The sequence below is a fragment of the Heptranchias perlo genome, unplaced genomic scaffold, assembly GCF_035084215.1.
Source record: "Heptranchias perlo isolate sHepPer1 unplaced genomic scaffold, sHepPer1.hap1 HAP1_SCAFFOLD_907, whole genome shotgun sequence".
In the NCBI taxonomy this organism is placed as follows: Eukaryota; Metazoa; Chordata; class Chondrichthyes; order Hexanchiformes; family Hexanchidae; genus Heptranchias; species Heptranchias perlo.
The window spans coordinates 49,256-57,160 of NW_027139948.1; the positions used below are offsets into that span (position 1 = coordinate 49,256).

The following is a 7,905-nucleotide window of genomic DNA, read 5'->3' on the forward strand; positions in this document are numbered from 1 at the left end:
CAGAGTGTTACAGTGAGGGGTGTGGGTTATATCAGTGTTACAGTGAGGGGTGTGGGTTATATCAGTGTTACAGTGAGGGGTGTGGGATATATCAGTGTTACAGTGGGGGGTGTGGGTTATATCAGTGTTACAGTGAGGGGTGTGGGATATATCAGTGTTACAGTGGGGGGTGTGGGATATATCAGTGTTACAGTGAGGGGTGTGGGATATATCAGTGTTACAGTGAGTGGTGTGGGTTATATCAGTGTTACAGTGAGGGGTGTGGGATATATCAGAGTGTTACAGTGAGGGGTGTGGGTTATATCAGTGTTACAGTGAGGGGGTGTGGGATATATCAGAGTGTTACAGTGAGGGGTGTGGGTTATATCAGTGTTACAGTGAGGGGTGTGGGATATATCAGTGTTACAGTGAGGGGGTGTGGGATATCAGCGAGGGCCGACTTCAGAGTGTGACGTCCCTCTCCCCCCACCCCTCCCAGGACGAGACGTGGGGAGACGCCGCCACGGCCGTGAGCGGGGCCTCGGACCGCAGCCTCTCCCTTGAGGACATCGGCCACATCTCCAAGGACCTGGATGACGGCGTCGGCTTGCACTGCGCCCGGCACCTGGGCCGCGCCGCGGCCTGCCTGCTGGCCGCCTTCGCCCTCCTCACGCCCGTGGCCTTCGTGACGTTGCCGCATCTTTTGTGGCACGGTGACCTGGAGCCGTGCGGGAGCGCCTGCGAGGGACTTTACATCTCCTTGGCCTTCAAGTTGCTCATCCTGGTGCTGGGCAGCTGGGCAGTGTTCCTGCGTCCTCCCCGCTCTCACCTGCCCCGCCTTTACGCCTTCCGCTCCGTGCTCATGCTCTTGGTGTCCGTATCCTGGAGCGCAGGGACCGCCATTTCCACGGGATCGCGCAGTACGCCGTCTCGCTGGTCGACGCTCTGCTGTTCATCCACTACCTGGCCATCGTCCTCCTCGAGCTCCGTCAGATGCAGCCGCAGTTCACCGTCAAAGTCATACGGACGACCGACGGAGCGAGCTTTTTCTACAACATCGGACATCTGAGGTGAGGCGGCGCAGGGTTTCCCGGGCGCCCCCGCGCGCGCGGAGAGAGACCCGGGGCTTTCCTCCTCGCGGCGGAGAAGGTGCGGGGGAGGATTTGGGAGAGGCGTCCGAGATCGGGGGAGGGGTATCTGCGGAAAGAGGGAGCTGTCCCGTCGAGAGGGGCTTCACCTGTCCCGGTGCTGGGGACCAAGCGCTCTGGTGGACCGAGTGACTTTGGCTGTCGATCGGGCTTGAAACTGGATCGCCAGGGGAGCGGGGGAGCATTCAGGCGGGGCCAAGCTTCGATTGGCAGAGAGAGACGCCGAGGGAGTAGCGCAGGAAAGTTACGGAGGAGGTAACGAGAAACAGAGTGCGTCAGGACGGGACAGGGCGCACAAACAAACGGGGCCGGGGTAGGAAAGAATGGTCGCAAGACAAAATTGAAGGGTCTTTATCTGAGAGCGCGCGGCATTCGTTGTAAGGCGGACGAATTGACAGCACCAATCTCGTGGCCATTACAGAGACGTGGTTGCAAGGCGGCCAAGGTCGGGAACTGAATGTTCAGGGAAGGATGAGAAGGAAGGAAATGGTGGTGGGGTTAGTCGAGGATGAAAGACTTGTTGGAAAAAAAAACAAGGTGATACAATAATCACGGGCGATTTTAACTTTCACATCGATTGGGCAAATCAAAATGGCAGCCCTGAGGAGGAGTTCATGGAGTGTATTCCGGATTGTTTCTCAGACCAATACGTCGGGGAACCAACCGGGGAGCAGGCCATTTTTGGATCCGGTAATGGGTAACGAGACAGGACTAATTAATGACCGCAAAGTAAAAGGATCCCTTAGGAAACAGCGATCATGATATGGTGGAATTTCACATCGAGTTTGAGAGCAAGGATCTTGGGTCTGAAACCACTGTGAGGAATTAAGGGCGGAATTGGCTAAAGTGGACTGGATGAACAGATTACATTGAATACAGGAGTTGGGATGTCTTGTTGAAGTTGCACAAGACATTGGTGAGGCCACACTTGGAATACTGTGTACAGTTCTGGTCACCCTATTACAGAAAGGATATTATTAAACTAGAAAGAGTGCAGAAAAGATTTACCAGGATGCTACCGGGACTTGATGGTTTGACTTTTTGGGAGAGGTTGGATAGACTGGGACTTTTTTCCCTGGAGAGTAGGAGGTTAAGGGGTGATCTTATAGAAGTCGATAAAATAATGAGGGGCATAGATAAGGTGGATAGTCAAAATCTTTTCCCAAAGGTCGGGGAGTCTATAACGAGGGGGCATAGATTTAAGGTGAGAGGGGAGAGATACAAAAGGGTCCAGAGGGGCAATTTTTTCACTCAAAGGGTGGTGAGTGTCTGGAACGAGCTGCCAGAGGCAGTAGTGGAGGCGGGTACAATTTTGTCTTTTCAAAAGCATTTGGACAGTTACATGGGTAAGACGGGTACAGAGGGATATGGGCCAAGTGCAGGCAACTGGGACCAGCTTAGTGGTATAAACTGGGCGACATGGACATGTTGGGCCGAAGGGCCTGTTTCCATGTTGTAAACTTCTATGATTCTATGGTATGATGGTGGATAAGCAGTGGCAAACATTGAAAAAGATATTTTATGACTCGCAACAAAAATATATCCCAGTGAGGAGGAAAGACTCCACAAAAAGGGTGAACCAACCATGGCTAACTGAGGAAGTCAAGGACGGTATCAGATTAAAAGAAAAAGCATCCAAACATGGCAAAGATTACTGGTAAGCCCGAAGATCGGGAAAACTTTAAAAACCAGCAAAGGATGACTAAAAATAATAATAAAGAGGGAGAAAATAAATTATGAGAGTCAACGAGCAAGAAATATAAAAACTGACAGTAAAAGCTTCTGCAAAGGAAGAGGGTAGCTAAAGTAAACATTGGTCCCTTTGAGGATGAGACTGGGGAAATAATAATGGAAAACAAGGAAATGGCAGAGGAATTGAACAGATATTTTGTGTCTGTCTTCGCAGTAGAAGACACTAATAATTTACCAATAATAGTAGAAAAGTAGGCAAAGGGGAGGGAGGAACTAAAAACAATCATTATCACTAGAGAAAAAGTACTAGGTAAACTAATGGGTCCAAAGGCTGACAAGTCCCCTGGACCTGATGGCTTGCATCCGAGGGTCTGAAAGGAAGTGGCTGCAGAGATCGTGGATTGATCAGGGAAAGCCAGCACGGATTTGTTGAAGGCAAATCGTGTTTAACTAACTTGATGGGAGTTTTTTGATGAGGTAACAGGGAGGGTCGATGAGGGCAGTGCGGTTGATGTAGTATATATGGACTTTCACAAGGCGTTTGATAAAGTGCCACACGGAAGGCTTATCATCAAGATTGTGGACCAAAGGGTTCAGCGGCAGCATGGATACAGAATTGGCTCAGGAAACAGAGAGTAGTGGTGAACGGTCGTTTTTCGGACTGGAGGGAGGTGTACAGTGGTGTTCCCCAGGGGTCGGTGTTGGGACCCACTGCTTTTCTTGATGTATATTGATGACTTGGGTGTCCAGGGCACAATTTCCAAATTTGCAGGTAACACAAAACTTGGAAGTGAGGAGGACAGTGATAGACTTCAAGAGGATATAGACAGGCTGGTGGAACGGGCGGACACGTGGCAGATGAAATTTAACGCGGAAAAATGCGAGGTGATGCATTTCAGTCGGAAGAACGAGGAGAGGTAATGTCTCACTCCCTTCTTGAATAGGGCTGTTACGTTTGCGGGTTTGCAGGTGCAGCAGGTGATCCAGAAGGCCAACGGAGTGTTGGCTTTTATTGCTTGGGGGATAGAATATAAAAACAAGGAGGTATTGCTGCAGTTATATAAGGTATTGGTGAGACCGCACCTGGAATACTGCATACAGTTTTGGTCTCCACACTTAAGAAAAGACATACTTGCTCTCGAGGCAGTACAAAGAAGGTTCACTCGGTTAATCACGGGGATGAGGGGGTGGATATGTGAGGAGAGGTTGAGTAGATTGGGACTCTACTCATTGGAGTTCAGAAGAATGAGAGGCGATCTTATTGAAACATATAAGATTGTGAAGGGGCTTGATCGGGTGGATGCGGTAAGGATGTTCCCAAGGATGGGTGAAACTAGAACGAGGGGGCATAATCAAAACTGAGATGAGGAGAAACTTCTTCACTCAGAGGGTAGTAGGTCTGTGGAATTTGCTGCCCCAGGAAGCTACATCATTAAATAAATTTAAAACAGAAATAGACAGTTTCCTAGAAATAAAGGGAATTAGGGGTTACGGGGAGCGGGCAGGAAATTGGACATGAATTTAGATTTGAGGTTAGGATCAGATCAGCCATGATCTTATTGAATGGCGGAGCAGGCTCGAGGGGCCGATTGGCCTACTCCTGCTCCTGTTTCTTATGTTGTCATAAACTAGAGGGCACAATTTTAAAGGGGGTGCAGGAACAGAGCGATCTGGGGGTTTATGTGCACAAATCGTTGAAGGTGGCAGGGCAGGTTGAGAAAGCGGTTAAAAAAGCACACGGGATCTTGGGGCTACAGGGAAAGGGCGGGGGGAGTGGGACTGGCTGGATTGCTCCTGCAGAGAGCCGGCACGGACTCGAGGGGCCGAGCGGCCTCCTTCTGTGCTGGAACCTGCTGCGATTCTACGATTGATTGTAATCTTCCAGAATTCACTAGATTCTGGAAAGGTCCCAGCGGATTGGAAAACCCGCAAACGTAACAGCCCCAGTCAAGAAGGGAGTGAGACAGAAAGCAGGTAACTGTAGACCAGTCAGCCGAACATCTGTCATTGGGAAAATGCTGGAATCCGTTATTAAGGACATTTGGAGACTCATGATACAATCAAGGAGAGTCAACATGGTTTTATGAAGGGGAAATCGTGTCTGACAAATTTATTCGAGTTCTTTGAGGAAGTAACGGAGAGGGTGGATAAAGGGGAACCAGTCGATGTAGTATATTGGGATTTCCAAAAGACGTTCGATAAGGTGCCACTTAAAAGATTACTGCACAAGATAAGAGCTCACGGTGTTGGGGGTAACATACTGGCACGGATAGAGGATTGGCTAACTCACAGAAAACAAAGAGTCGGGATAAAAGGGTCATTTTCAAAATGGCGATCTGTAACTAGTGGGGTGCCGCAGGGCTCAGTGCTGGGGCCGCAACTATTTACAATATCTATCAGTGACTTGGATGAAGGGACAGAGTGTCTTGTGGCCAAATTTGCCGATGATACAAAGCTCGACAGGTGCAGCAGGTAATTGGGAAAGCAAATGGAATATTGGCCTTTATTTCTAGGGGGATGGGGGATAAAAGCAGGGAGGTCGTGCCACAGGGTGCTGGTGAGACCACACCTGGAGTATTGCGTACAGTTCTGGTGCCCTCATCTAAGGAAGGATAGACTTGCCTCCGAGGCAGTTCCGAGAAGGTTCACTGGATTGGTACTGAGGGAGCGCCGCGCTGTCGGAGGGTCGGTACCGAGGGAGCGCCGCACTGTGGGAGGGTCGGTACTGAGGGAGCGCCGCCCTGTCGGAGGGTCGGTACCGAGGGAGCGCCGCACTGTGGGAGGGTCGGTGCTGAGGGAGCGCCGCACTGTGGGAGGGTCGGTACCGAGGGAGCGCCGCACTGTGGGAGGGTCTGTACTGAGGGAGCGCCGCCCTGTCGGAGGGTCGGTACCGAGGGAGCGCCGCACTGTGGGAGGGTCAGTACTGAGGGAGCGCCGCACTGTGGGAGGGTCGGTACCGAGGGAGCGCCGCACTGTGGGAGGGTCTGTACTGAGGGAGCGCCGCCCTGTCGGAGGGTCGGTACCGAGGGAGCGCCGCACTGTGGGAGGGTCGGTACTGAGGGAGCGCCGCACTGTGGGAGGGTCGGTGCTGAGGGAGCGCCGCACTGTCGGAGGGTCAGTACTGAGGGAGAGCCGCACTGTCGGAGGGTCGGTGCCGAGGGAGCGCCGCACTGTGGGAGGGTCGGTACCGAGGGAGCGCCGCACTGTCGGAGGGTCGGTACTGAGGGAGCGCCGCACTGTGGGAGGGTCGGTACTGAGGGAGCGCCGCACTGTTGGAGGGTCGGTACTGAGGGAGCGCCGCACTGTGGGAGGGTCGGTACCGAGGGAGCGCCGCACTGTCGGAGGGTCAGTACTGAGGGAGCGCCGCACTGTGGGAGGGTCGGTACGGAGGGAGCTCCGCCCTGTCGGAGGGTCGGTACCGAGGGAGCGCCGCACTGTGGGAGGGTCGGTACCGAGGGAGCGCCGCACTGTGGGAGGGTCGGTACTGAGGGAGCGCCGCACTGTGGGAGGGTCTGTACTGAGGGAGCGCCGCCCTGTCGGAGGGTCGGTACCGAGGGAGCGCCGCACTGTGGGAGGGTCGGTACTGAGGGAGCGCCGCACTGTCGGAGGGTCAGTACTGAGGGAGCGCCGCACTGTGGGAGGGTCGGTACGGAGGGAGCTCCGCCCTGTCGGAGGGTCGGTACCGAGGGAGCGCCGCACTGTGGGAGGGTCGGTACTGAGGGAGCGCCGCACTGTGGGAGGGTCGGTACTGAGGGAGCGCCGCACTGTGGGAGGGTCGGTACTGAGGGAGCTCCGCCCTGTGGGAGGGTCGGTACGGAGGGAGCTCCGCCCTGTGGGAGGGTCGGTACGGAGGGAGCTCCGCCCTGTGGGAGGGTCGGTACGGAGGGAGCTCCGCCCTGTGGGAGGGTCGGTACGGAGGGAGCTCCGCCCTGTGGGAGGGTCGGTACGGAGGGAGCTCCGCCCTGTCGGAGGGTCGGTACGGAGGGAGCTCCGCCCTGTGGGAGGGTCGGTACTGAGGGAGCTCCGCCCTGTGGGAGGGTCGGTACGGAGGGAGCTCCGCCCTGTGGGAGGGTCGGTACGGAGGGAGCTCCGCCCTGTGGGAGGGTCGGTACGGAGGGAGCTCCGCCCTGTGGGAGGGTCGGTACGGAGGGAGCTCCGCCCTGTGGGAGGGTCGGTACGGAGGGAGCTCCGCCCTGTGGGAGGGTCGGTACGGAGGGAGCTCCGCCCTGTGGGAGGGTCGGTACGGAGGGAGCTCCGCCCTGTGGGAGGGTCGGTACGGAGGGAGCTCCGCCCTGTGGGAGGGTCGGTACGGAGGGAGCTCCGCCCTGTGGGAGGGTCGGTACGGAGGGAGCTCCGCCCTGTGGGAGGGTCGGTACGGAGGGAGCTCCGCCCTGTCGGAGGGTCGGTACGGAGGGAGCTCCGCCCTGTCGGAGGGTCGGTACGGAGGGAGCTCCGCCCTGTCGGAGGTGACTGTGTCCCCGACTATCTCTAACCCTCCAATGTCCTTTATTCTCAGTATTCAGCAGTTGGCCGTCTCAATCCTCCAGAACTATTATCGAGATTTCATCGTTTATAATCCCTCTTTGCTGAATCTTCCCAAGTCGATTCTCGCCAAACAGCTTTCTGGCTTGAAGATCTATACATTGGAAGAAGGTGAGCCTTTATTGCAGTGACACAGTACGTCCAGCACAGGACATTCGGCCCATCGTGCCTGTGCTGGCCCTTTGAAGGAGCTCTCCAATTGGTCCCACTCCCCCCCTGCTCTTACCCCCACAGTCCTGTAAATTTTCCCCCTTCGAGTCTTTCTCCAATTCCCCCTTTTGAAAGTTATTATTGAATCTGCCTCCACCTCCCTTTCAGGCAGCGAATTCCAGATCAGAACGACTCGCTGCGTAAAATAATCTCTCCCCATCTCCCCCGCTCCATCCAATGGATCGCTTCTCTCTCTCTCTCTCTCTCTCTCTTTCTCTCTCAGTCTCTCTCTCTTTCTCTCTCAGTCTCTCTCTCTTTCTCTCTCAGTCTCTCTCTCTTTCTCTCTCTCTTTCTCTCTCAGTCTCTCTCTCTCTTTCTCTCTCTCTCTTTCTTT

The 7,905-nt window shown here is 54.5% G+C and overlaps 1 pseudogene; it reads left to right on the forward strand.

The window, feature by feature from the left end:
* The first annotated feature begins 478 nt into the window (after nucleotides 1-478).
* LOC137319861 (vang-like protein 2-B) lies at nucleotides 479-7,472 on the forward strand (annotated as a pseudogene).
* Nucleotides 7,473-7,905: the final 433 nt, after the last annotated feature.